Source organism: Rhinatrema bivittatum, chromosome 11, assembly GCF_901001135.1.
Source record: "Rhinatrema bivittatum chromosome 11, aRhiBiv1.1, whole genome shotgun sequence".
Taxonomy (NCBI): Eukaryota; Metazoa; Chordata; class Amphibia; order Gymnophiona; family Rhinatrematidae; genus Rhinatrema; species Rhinatrema bivittatum.
Genome location: NC_042625.1, coordinates 37,750,147 through 37,763,523, shown reverse-complemented (window position 1 = coordinate 37,763,523; position 13,377 = coordinate 37,750,147).

The following is a 13,377-nucleotide window of genomic DNA, read 5'->3' as shown; positions in this document are numbered from 1 at the left end:
GAGATAGGTTGATGATTTGAGTTATAGGTTTGGCAATAATCTCTTTGATGAGTTTTAGAGTTTTGATGGGGATGGGGTCTACGGGGTGGGAAGCTGGTTTGGTTTTTTTGATGATGGGTTCAATTTCTGTAGATGCAACGGGTGTGAATTGGGTCCATGTGTGGGTGGATGGAGGGATGTTTGTTGAGTCGTTGTGGGATTGGGGAATCTTGGCAATGATGTTGTCGACTTTGTCCTTGAAAAATTGAGCTAGTTTGTCACTGGAGATGTTGTTGGAGTTTGGCGTTGTGTCATTCTGGATAGGGTTGGTGAGTTCTTTGACGTATGAGAAGAGGGTCCTCGGGTTGAATTGGTATTCATGAATTCTAGATGTGTAGAAATTGCGTTTTGTTGTGTTGAGGTCAGCTGTATATTTGTGAAGTAGTGTTCTGTATTTGTCTTTCAGGTTTGGTGTAGGTGTTCGTCTACATTGTTTTTCGGTTTGTCTCAGTGTTCGTTTGGATGTTTTCAGTTCAGGGGTGTACCAAGGAGCATTTTGTTTGGTAGATGGTCTGATTTCCTTTTTTATTGTGGGGCATAATGTGTTGGCTATGTCAGCGTTGATGGAGATCCATGAGTTTGTAGCTGAGTTGGCATCATGTAGGTTAATTGCTTTTAGTGCTTCTGGGAGCATCTCTGCTAGGTCTTCACTGGAGCAAGGTTTGGTGTATTCAATGAAGCAAGAGTCTGCTTTCGCTGTGGTCGATTGATGTTGAAGCTTGGCTTGAATGAGGTAATGGTCGGACCATGGAGTTGGGGTTGTAGTGGGTGGTTCAGTAGTAGATATTTTATTGTTAATGAAGATTAAATCAAGGGTGTGCCCAGATTTCTGAGTGGGGGTGTTAATGATTTGGGAGAATCCGAGGGCAGTCATGGTGGATAGGAGCAGTTCGCAGGTGGGAGATGGTGGGTGGGTGTCAATGTGGAGATTAAAGTCTCCTAGTATGATGGCTGGTTCTTGTAGGTTGATGTGCGTTGTGATGGCTTCGACCAGGGGGGATAGGTTGTGCTGTAGGCAGCCAGGTGGAGCGTAGAGGAGAAGTATTTGAAGATGTTTCGATTTAAATAGGTTGGTCTCGAATGGAGGAGGTAAGTTTAGGGGGAAGGAGGAGAATTTAAGTTTTTTATGGGCTAGGAATAGTAGTCCACCTCCCTTTCTTTTGCTTCTAGGTATGGAGAATATGTTGTATGTGTTTCTGGGCAGTTGATTGAGTAGGACTGTGTCAGTGTGTTTGAGCCATGATTCAGTTATACAGAGTATGTCTGGTTGGTGGTCTGAGAGCAGGTCATGAATGACTGGGATTTTTTTGGTGATAGACTGAGCATTGATGAGGAGTAGAGTGATGAGTGTGAGAGTATTAAAGGATATTTTAGGGTTAGTGTGGACTTTGGTGAGACGTCTGGTGGCGGGAGTGTATTTCGGAGTGTGGTGCTTGTTGTAGTGGTGGGGAAGTTTGGGAATGTATTGGATTAGATCCATTGCGTGTGTTTTTGTTGTGTGAGAGAGCCTGCTTGATTGCTGCGTGGCTGTTTAATGATGTGGGAAAAACTTTTGTTAGTAGCGGTTGCATGGAAGATTTCAAGAGTTGAGAGAGGGTGGACGGGGTAGGGTAGGTCGGATGTTTAGGGTAGTGGGGAGGTCTGTGAGGAAGTCTATGATGATTGGGTCACATAACGAGGTTGTAGAACATAGAGGGAGTGCACAAAGGGAGTGCACTAAGGAGCGCACAAAGGAGCAGGCTCCTTTGTTGTGCTCCTTAGGCGCGCGGCGCCTGGGTGACTCTCAATTTAAATTTAAAGTCTAATCAGGGCTGTCCCCTGATTGGCTGTGCGTGGTCAGCGTTCCCCTCGGAGGCGGAGGAAGGTCCGGAGGATGGCGTCAGCGTCTGCGGCTCACGGAAGACGGCAGGGGCTGCCTCGTGGTCGGGGTCGGAGGCGGCCGTGGGTAAGTGAAATAAATCGGGCCTTACCCCGGCGGTAAATGAAAGGTAACCGAGGAAACGACTGCAGATAAAGTGTAAAATGGTCCAGCCAGTCTGCCCATGTGAGATGCATCCGCTTTAGGTAAGTGTGCATATCAATTCTGTAATGCAACCCAACACCAACATCAACTCCCCGCCTTGCCCATGTCTTCCTCATCTCTGGCCCGAGCATGACCAAAATGTGTTTAGAGGTGGCCTACTCCAGTGCTTTCTGGGAGCCCTGAAATGGGTTGAATGTAACCGTTTTTGATCAAGTCTGTCATGAAACAATAGACACAGCTTCTTCTTTCAAGAAGATATTTAAGATAAATGGACTTTTAAATGCAAACACAACTTTTTGTTTTTGGAAAAAAAACCTTTTATGTTGTTGAAACCGATGATTAGTAGATATTGAGAGCATGATGGAGTCAGTTATCATAAAATGAATCAGATAATACTGGTGCAATGCTCCTATAATATGCTCAAGTTGTATAACAGTCTTTTTGTATGATTTATTCTTGTGATTTTATATTGATTCTGTGTAACTGGAATTATTTTTATTTTTTATTTCAAGGTTCTTTTTACTTTACATAAAAGAGCATGCTAGTCATCATAAGCACCAATTGTCCCACATCAACACACAAAGGCCGCTTGTGCTGATTCCATAATATGTCAAATAAGCCCCCTATACATCTGACACAGAATATTAGTTGCACTCATTGACTAATGATGCCAAAAGCTTGTTGAAAAAAATCAAAGTCCACGTAAAGGCACACACATCATGCCACATCAACAAGTAGCACACTACCCTTCTTGGATGCACAGGGCAGTCATACTACTCGGTGCAGATTACTCTAGGGATTCATTACCATCCTCTTTTCACTAAGCATTCCCAGAGGCAAAAGTTATCCTTAATATTCAGTGGGATAAATGTCCTGCTGCGTATCCTAAATAAAGTTAATCCAAGTAAACCTACTAGGATAGCTTCTGTAACCTAATCAGCTATTGGTTATCTTTGAATATCACCTCGCATGACGACAGGAGCTCGGAGCTTCTGGATGCACCAGCTTCTGGTGCATCCAGCCTTGCTCTGCCAGCAATGCTGATCACATAAGCAACCAGCATTGCTTCTTTCCAAAGATTGTTTTGAAAGCAATGTTGGTTGCTTATGTGACCAGCCTTGCTGTCGGAGCAACACTGGATTCACCAGGAGCTGGATCAAGCCATAGCTGCACTAGTCCCTGTGCAGAAACTACATTTTTTTTTTTTTTATCATAAGGTAGAATAGTTGCTAAATAGAACCAAGATGGTCTCTGAGAGGAACTACAGTGCCCATCTTCCCTTGCACCTAGTTTCTCAGCATGTGCAGGAGAGAGCTCAGTCACAATGCCTCAGCATCATCACCCTAACTGGCTGCCAGGTGTTATAAGACAGGTGAGATTCAGAGAGAGAGGAAATCCTCAGGCAGCAAGCAATCCAGTTCCAGCATTCTTGGAAGGCGAGGAGGATTGTGCCTAGGCATTAATTTGGCCTAAATCTAAGCTATCCCTAAGATGACTTTTCACTTCCTATTATCCCTGCATGTGAGATAAAGGGCAAGGGTGCCTGCTTAGAGCCTCTAGCACTGTTTCACCTGAAAGGGAATTGTGGAGGTTGCTAAGAGCCTTAAGAAGTTAACATGATAGTTTGGGGATATTTTACCATGGCTATGAACCCTGCTGGGAGATTATGGAAAAGGATTATTGGTACTAAACAATTGGAGCTGTTAAGGAAACCAGAGCATGTTTAGAAAGCTGGTACCATTAGTTACTATCTTGGGGAAAGTTTAAAACACTGAAGGTTTTATTTTTTATTTTTTTTAAATTTGGAGACGATAATTGTGTCTAAGCAGCTAAACCAGCAACTACTAAGTTTTATGCAGAAGCAGCCTATGTCGCCTTAATTTTCTCTTGTTTTAGTGCAATTGTGAATACAAAGTTTGGGAGCTCCAGCACGTTGCAGCAGTGGCTCTTAATTACTATTGAGATGATATTTGAGAGCTGCAACTGTCAGTGGTTTTCTTAACTTGAAAGCGTATGTGCAAGAGTTAAATGTCATGGTAAGCTTTAGATGAAAGTGAAACTTACACTAGCAGGACAGTTAGTGGGGTTGAGTGCTACTGCACACTTCATGTTAGGAATTATAATTAAGACTCGGGAGTTAACCTGGTGAATTCCTGAAAATAAAAAAGTGAGACCAAATATTTAACCTGCGTTACTAGATGCTTATCTGTGGCAGAAGAGTGAACATAGGAAAAGAAGGCTGATGTTTTGCTTTAATGAACTTAATGATCAACAGTGAGTTAGAAGATAGGAAACCAAAACTCATATCAGTTAGATGATTTTGGTTGTGCTGTATATTGTGCAAGAGTCTTGGCATTTGTTTTGTTAGTTCATATGGGGCATCACTCTATTTATACCAGCGCAGTAGAGGATAAAAAGGAGAATCCTACTCTGGGTATTGTGAGGAATCCTATAGAGAGGAAATTTAAGTCCTACCCCAGCAGTTTCTCTCAGTGAGACCATCCCAGTCCATATAGCCCTCTTGCATAGAATCCAGCGTATCCAGCCTCACCTACAGGGGGAGCCGCAGTGTCATCGCCAAGACTCGCTACAAGATAGCATGCTACAGGGGGCAGGCGTGTTAAACTGGGATGATGAGGGGAGGATTCCCTTATGTTGGCAACTTTGTTTGTTGTTTATTACTTGATTAATCGCAATTAATTACATTGGTAAAACAAAGTGATGTACAAATAAAATTTGAACAAGACTTACAAGTTAAAACTAGCAAACATTTACTGGCTTAATAGATGTTTGGAATTTTATTTAGTGGGGGAGGAGGTAGAGAGGCTTTTGTTCCTATGAGCATGCAATATTTGATAAATGCTGGAGATATTCAAACATCTGTATCTAGCTGGAAAAGTCACTGGTTATCCAGCTAACTGCCTTAGAAAATCAGCTCTTCTGTGTTTATCTCACCCTCCTTAAAATTCTCTTCCAGTTTTCACTGACCCCTTTCTAACTAATGGGCAGGAAGCCACTGCATTTATGAATGACAATTCGCCATCATTCTTGGAAAATACAAGACTTTCCTTATGGAGCACAACTGTGGCCCTGTTTGCTGACACCGGAATTGTATGTCTTATATTGTTAATGTTTACCTAAGATGATATCAAGATCTTCGCGAGGCTCGTGATAGGTGAGATTTTTTTTTATATAAATATCAGTACATGTTTCTTATACTGATTTTGGGGGTTTTTTTTAGTCTTTGTTTTTATAACATTCTATATTTTTATTAAGTTGTATGTGTTAAATTATAAATCACCTAGAACTTCGGTAAGGTTATAAAGTATTTAGTATTTGCATTTATTCATTTTACAGCACTTCTGTTCCCTCTGGTCCTAATTTCCACCTTCAGCAGATTACAAACTGAAAACATAAACCTTCAGTTTCTTGCTATAAAGGTACGATGTGGTAATCAGGAGCTACTGCAATAGTTTCCTTCCTTATGCCTTTCTCTTAAGCTGCTACTTTGCTGCATGCCCCAGGGCCACAGCTAAATCTGAAATGCTGACAACAGAAGAGCCAGCGCTCTGGTGAAGTTTGGGGCTTGTCAGCAAGACGCATGGTTTTCCATAATTTATGGTTTAGCGGGAGAGCGGTGGTGCTTCCTCGGAATGCAAATGGCGGCAGCAGCAGCCATCTGGGATAACATAAATTAGGTTGCATTGTTCTCCTCTGGCCGATTCTAGGCTCCCCGAGCAGTGCACTGCCTTGAAAACCAAAGCGGAAGAAAGTGAAAGGAAAGCGCCACAGAGCGCCGAGAGTTCTAGAACGCTGCCCTGGTAAACTCTCTGGGCGTCTCAGGACAGTAGGAAGAAAAGCAGAAGCCTTGATCCTTATGAAGCATCGGCCACTATCCCTTCACTTAGGAAAATACTTCTCTCATAAACATGGGGGACCAAAGACTCACGTCCTGCTGACCTCTTGAAATGTGTAGCTTCGGAGTTCCCAGTGCCAATACTTTAAATGCATCCCGCCAGACAGCAACTCTGGTCCATTGCTGAGTAGCAGAAGATATTTAGAGTATTCTAGGGGTGTGCAGGAAAAAAAACTTGTTTCTCATTTACCTTTGTCTCTATGTATTTTCAGTTTTTCTCTTGTTTTGTGTTTTATTTAGTGTACTTTAAAACCATTTAATGCACGCACACATTTTTTTTTGTTTGTGCTAGAATGATTCAGCAGGCACTAAATTTTATTTTTTTTTTTTTAGCACATATCAATCAATATAGTTCCAAGTTACTGCCCTACCCTTTCCCATCCCTTCCCTCCCCCCCAGTTATAATATCAGTTACAATGTAAAGCCCTGTTGGCTGAATTTGCTGTTATCTGGAAACCGATGTGATGTCTCGTGCGAATGTCGGCATAGAAAAATGTTAAATAAATAAATAAAATAAATTTTAGCATATGCTAAATAACATGAATGAAATGAAAGCACATCTTTAGTGAGATTCTGGGAGAGAACACAGCTTGGGATATTAGCCTAGAGCACTGCAAGGATATCCGGCTGCTTAGGCACTTGCGTGCTAATCTTATTTGCATTCAGAAGAATGTGACTGAATGAAAAAGGTCAATATGTACTCATTACATATACATACCACATCTGCAGCAGGCTCGCCAATAAGTAGTGCATTTGTTTTTAAATGATATGAAAAAACACTCTGAGGCCCACGTGCTTTGTTTTGTTTAAAACCAAAATAAAACACCCCTCCCATCCAAAATTTGGCTTCCTTTTGTCAAAATTCCCCCATCCCGCAATCCCCAGTTGCTCTTGCCATTCTGGCTTCCAGTTCAAAACTGGTGCCAGCTGGCCCTGAGCTGGCCATAAAACAAAATGGGGCCGGTGTCAACAGCTGGAGGCCCAACTGGCGCTATTTTTGAACCAAGAACTAGCAGGGCAGGAGTGATTGTTATGGTTAAGCGGTGTTTGGCTGGATTCTTGGTACTGAGGCAGATGACCACGCCCACGGGGAGGAGCCCCGTGAGGCGCCGCAGTACCGGGCTAAACGCAGACGCACAAACACAGAGTTTAGCTCTTTTATTAAAGAGCTTGTAGTGTACCACCAGAGGTGGCAGTAGTGAGGTAATCTGGATGTAGCAGTCTCAGGACCCTCGGCAGAGGGGACCCTTCTCACCCCGTTGGTAAAGGGGGATTCCGGTGAGGATTTCCCAGCAAGGCAGCACTGTGGATGAGAGAGACTGAGAGATTACTCACAAAATGGTTGCTGTTAGTATGCGATTCCACCAGGCTGAAGAAGTTGGTAGCGGCACCGAGGCAGGGAGAGCAGGCCCTCGAGGAGCGAGTACCTGATCCCTGTAAGGCACCTGAAATAAAGCAGAGGGCCCCTGAGGAGCGGGTACCCAGGTTAACAATACCCCGAAGGGCAGAGAGAGAGCTTCCAGCGGCAGCACGGAAGCGGCAGAGTAGCTTAGACCGGCCGAGACCAATCCTTTGCTAACTCAATGAGCTAGCAACAAAGTACAGGTTATATACCTCGATGGCGTGACGTCAGTAGAGGGGACGCCCCCGAGGTTCACGCCAATGCTGGAATAAAGATGTGGGTGGCATGCGTGCGCACACCCTGGTAGGCCCTTGGGAGGAGCATGGCGGGAGGCAGCACCATAGCCCTTCCGGGGACGCCAGAGAGGTCGGCTTGTAGACGCGCGGTGGCAGCCATTTTCCCAAGGGAAGCGGGAGGAGACGTGAACAAGGTGAGGCAAACAGGACGAAGCCGTCTAGCACCGACGGACGCAACAGTGATCAGGTATTACTTCTGCCCCTTTCTACATCAGAGACCCCAATGGAAGGGGAGAAGAGAGGATAGGTGGGACCATTTTTGGTTTTTCTTTGGAGGAGTGATTTTAATTAAATTACTTTAATTAATCAAACCCAAACGACCCCCAATCCCTGAACCAAACACATTTTTTTTTCTTTTCACATCCTTACTAATAAGTGAGTAGCTATCAATAAATTCTTTTTTTTCTCATTTTCCTAAAGCATATTACTAAGAAGTCCTGTCGTAAATTATTCAATGGCAAACTAAGCCAGAATTTCAATAATTTCTAGGGTTCAGGGCTACCATCTACTTGCTATCAAAGCAAACATTTCATAGCTGCATCAGAATGCATGTCTATTTCACCCATGGATAATCCTAATATATAATTGTGTTTGGCCTTTCCAATGTACATGAACTAAAGACAATCCACAAACAAGAAGCAAATACTAGTATGTGAAATGCACCTCAAGTTCTGCATTTTACATTAGTGTGTTGCACGCTTCTTGTTATTATTTTTGTTGAATCAACGTTTAGAGCATTTTAAAATCGCCTGGGTGTGAAAAGTCTTGGAAAATGGAAATTTGGTGGATCGTACATTTGGTTGTTCTATGAACTCTGGTCTGCGTCCAGTCAGCTACTTATTCTACAGTCCATGTTTACTGAAAAAAAACCAAAACCCATGGAACATGAAATTCAGAATTAGCTTTTTCAAGGAGGCGAACCCAAAAGGCGAAAGAATGCAGAATAATGCTATTTCCCGTCAATAATGAGGCATGTTTTCAGCAACTCCATTGGCTTAAGTTTATTTTGGTGGCCATTGATGAGATATAAGACCAATCTTTGAATTCAGATGAGAGCCCAAGTAAAATCTGCAACTGATGGCTTGCGGAGTTGGCTTTTCTTCTCTCATTCATTTCCTTTTGCGCTTATGTTCGCTTGGTTTCTAGGCTTTGGACAGCCAAGTGCCAACAGAGCTGTCTCCACCTGTCCCTGTCCTATCAACTGTTGAGGTCTAAGTTTCTGACTTTTAAGGGTGACTATGAAGCTGTCCTTGAATCTAAAGCATGGTCTTTCCTGTGAGCTGCTGAGCAAACAGAAAAAGGTTGGATTCAGACTTGCATCCTAAAGCAACTATCTAATTGGTTCTGTGCACACCTCTTCTTCTCTCTGCATGCTATATTTCAGTAAAAATATTAATTGTTACAAATAACTTAAGTAGCTACTCCTCAAAGTTACAGAAGGAGGATCGGCGATTTCCTGTTTTGATTGCCACAGTTTTAAGGATGAGCTCACCTCTCCTGCTAACAGGAGCTGAAAATGCAATTGCACAACTTGGTGCATCAGGATGTAAGTGCCGGTTATCTACGTCCCGCCTTCCCTCCTGCCTGCATTCTTCTTCCCGCTCCATCCACGAGCTCGAACTCTGGCAGCGGGTCACTGCATTTGGGGCCGTTCCCTCCCATAAAGATGAACTCACATGCTGGCTTTACGACAAGGCACATGGGGCAGTCTGGTGCCAATTTGTAGCAATGTGGGAACCTGACCCTGCCTCTCGCCCTGGCATGCTGCCAGCCTTGCTGACGGCGATCAGCGCACAGCTGTCCCGGATCTGTCCCCTGGCCTAAACCAAGAGGTTCCACCATAATAACGATCAGACTTAAAACATTTAGAGGAATAATACACATGCACAGAGCTCCCATAAATAAAGAGTCATCTCCTTTTGCACAGGATGACCCTGAGCTGTGTACAAGCCATTTACCGTTCCAGTAAATAAGGTTATTAATGAGGGACTGTGAGCAGTTTTGTTCCAGACAAAAGCAGATGGAAGGCAATAATTCATAAAACAAATTAAGAGCAAGGACGTTTAACGGGAAGAAATGCATCTGAATGCATGCTGCTGCCTCGGAGGGGTGCATGCGCACGTCGTAGCCTGTGCTTTGAGAGCACTGTCCAAGAGCAGGGAACAAAGCAGCTGCAGTGCAGCTCCTACAGAATCGATTGTTCTGCTTTGGGCTCAGGGTCTGAATTTCTGGGCTGCAGCACGGCTCCTAAAGAATGGATCATAAGGCTGTAGGGGTCGTAGGCTGCAGCATGGCTGCTACGGAGTAGATTGAGCATTAGGTTAAGGGTCCGGGAGCCTGGAGTGTAGCTCATACAGAGTAGATCATTTTTGCTTTGGGGCAAGGGTGCAGGAGTCTGGGGCAGCATCACATCGGTCTCAGATTGTCTTTTGAAGTGACAGTGCATGCCTCCAGGTAGGCCCAGGCCGGAAAGCTGCACCCCTAAGGAAGACTGTTGAACAAATTCAAAGAACAAAAAGGAACTTGAACTGTTATTTATATGATTTTCACCATATCCTGGGCCACTGAAAAATTGCAGAAGTAAAGCTGCAAATTTTGTCAAATATCTTTTTACATTTTTTTTTTATTACTTTCTAGCTATGGCAATCCCATTGTGTGATGTGTTGTGTGGTCCGCAGGCTGCTCCCACCCCCGGCCGGGCTGGCCCTGCTGCTCCCCGACGCTGCGAATGCTGTTGGCCAGCCTTACAGCTGGATTCCGCTCTTTAACGCAGCGAGATGCTGCTGACAACACAAGCCGCGCCTCCCCCTAGGCGTGAGTGAGCGCCACCTTCTGGCATTTAAAGGAACCATGGCAGGAAAGTCCCCGCGGCCCCTAGTGATGACATCAGCATAGCCCTATGTAAGGGCAGCTCCCCAGAAGCAACTCACCTCAGCCACAGGTCCAACTTCTTCCTAGTAGTGCGTGTTGCTTCCTGCGTTCTAGTCTTCATCCAGCTTGTCTTTAGTCCTCGCCCTGCTGCCTCAGTTTGTCTTCTGTCCTGTCTGTTCCATCCACGTTGCTCGCTTGGTTCTTGTTCTTGCCTGTCTGCCCTGCTTCTCTCAGACGGATGCCGGGTTTTTACCTCAGCCTGGACCCCGGTTATGACTGACCGCCGCCTGCCTCTGACCATTGCCTGGCCCCTGGATATGACTGACCGCCGCCTGCATCTGACCATTGCCTGGCCCCTGGATATGACTGACTTTCACCTGCCTACAACCCTAGCAATCTAGGGACCTTCTCTTCTGCCTTCAGCAGAGACACCGCCTGAGTCCTTTTGGCCCCGGCACCCAAAGACTCCACCTATTCCATCCCACATTCCCCTTGGGTTAAGGTCCTGACAGGTCTCTGCTTCGCTTGGGTCTGCCTGCTGATGGTGGGAACCTGCAGGGCTCCTCCCTGCAGGTAGAGCCAATCCTGCCTCAGCCCAAGGGTCCACAGATACAACGTCGTACTTATGTCAGATCATGCTCCAGGCTGTCAGCCCTCGGTGAAAACAAATGCATGACTGTCTTAAAAGAAGAAGATCCTCAATGAATCCCCACCATGAATTTTTCTTGGAGTTTTATGACAATTTTCAGCTATTCCATCGTGGCTTTGGTCATGGTTTCCCATGGCCTAGTACCTACCTGGATGACCTTTAACCTTCTCTGGGCATGAAGGGAGACTGACCTGAAGAACGGCACTTCCCCAGATCCATCCGGAAGACTGAGAAAAGGGCCAAAAATAATTCTGCTGTAGAGGAAAACGAACTTTTAAAAATGTTAAAGTTAACCCTTTCCTCAGTAATTGGAGCACTATACAGTCCCAGCTGTGCACCTTGCTTTCTATTATTCATGCCTATGCTTTAATCATCGTTATTAAACAGGTCTGGATACCTGTGTCAAAAAGGGACTATAGAAAAGTCACAGGCAGTTCCAACAAATTGTATTTCACAAACACTTTTTAAGGATATATTCCAGAGGATCATGTCCTCATCTCAGAGGGTTTTTTTTTTTAAAACTTTGTATTTGCAGGACTCCCAGAAATGCATAAAAATGATTAGACATTAAGAATACAGTGCAGAAGGTATAATAACAGTAATCCTTAATATTGACTATTACATAAAGACTTGCACCAAGGCCAATATTTTCCCCAAACTTGTTCATATTCTTCAGATTAAGCCATCTGTCCCTCAGCACGGCTCCCGTGCTGCTGTCTTCCAATAGAATGCAATGGTGATTCTCACTGTGTGTGGTGAATGAGATATCAATTGTTTCATACTGGCAGCATCCTCGTATAATTCCCATCTCCTCAATAAACAACAATTGCACAGTCAGAAGAAACGAATGTTCAGTTATTGATTGCATATCTTTCTGTACCTCTGCCCAGAATTTAACTACCACTGTACAATCCCACCTCCTATAAATCGTGTACCAAACTTTCTCCAGCACAAAGGATTGGAATTGCTAAATATAGAAAAGATGAGCAGATATCTATACATTCAGAGGGTAGCTTTCAAAACTGCTTGCGTGCGCCCATCAGAGCCATAGTGTGCCTGTAGCCAATATGGCCACAGCCCTAGGCACTGCTACCAAAAGGTGCCATAGCGCTGCCATGTGCCAACAAGAGCAGTGCAGCCGGTGGGTCCTCAGCAAAAGAAAAACCAGTGTGGCCCCGTGAAAATCAATGGACTGGTAAACGTGGCCTTAGTGGAAAAGCAGCGTGGCCCCACTGGCAATGCTGCTGATACTGGCGGGGGCCACGCTGCTTTTCCACTTACTAAGGCCACGTTTACCACGCCATCAATTTCGGCCGGGCCGTGCTGCTGCTGCGGAGTAGGAGGAGGTGCGTGCCCTTCCCGAAGTAGAGCTGGCTCTGCCCAATGGCCGGAAGTCGATCCCTTGGCCATGAGGGCTGAAGAAAGAGATTGCTGCTGCCTGCTAAGTCAAGGAGGAAATGAGAGAGAGCATGTGTGCATGTGTATGACAGGGAGCATGTGTGTGCACAACTTACCCAGTTACTCACTGCCTGCTAATCCATGACAATTTCAGGGCATCTGGAAATCAAAAGTTTCAAGGTATGGATAACGGGGAATTTTTTAAAATCCTTATTTTAATTGTTGAGTTATTTTATGTCTGTTCTGCAATATTTTAATGATGTTTGGAAGATTTGTAAGAGTTTTTTAAATTATTGAATGTTCTATTCATTAAGGGGCAGATTTTTAAAAAATACGCGAGCGCGTACTTTTGTTCGTGCACCAGGCGCAAACAAAAGTATGCTGGATTTTATAAGATACGCGCGGCTACGCGCGTATCTTATAAAATCCAGGGTCAGCGCGCGCAAGGGGGTGCACATTTGTGCAACCTGCGCGCGCCGAGCCCAGCGCGAGCTGCACGTTCCCTCCGAGGCCGCTCAGATTTCGGAGCGGCCTCGGAGGGAACTTTTCTTCGCCCTCCCCCCACCTTCCCCTCCCTTCCCCTACCTAACCCACCCCCCTGGCCCTATCTAAACCCCCTCTTACCTTTGTCGGCAAAGTTACACGTAACTTTGCGCGTGTCGCCGGCAGCCCCGCTCCATCCTCCGGTCCCGGGGGCTGGTCCAGAGGCCTCGACCACGCCCCTGGGCCCGCCCCCAAAACGCCACATCATTTCGGGAACGCCCCCGGACACGCCCCTCCCTC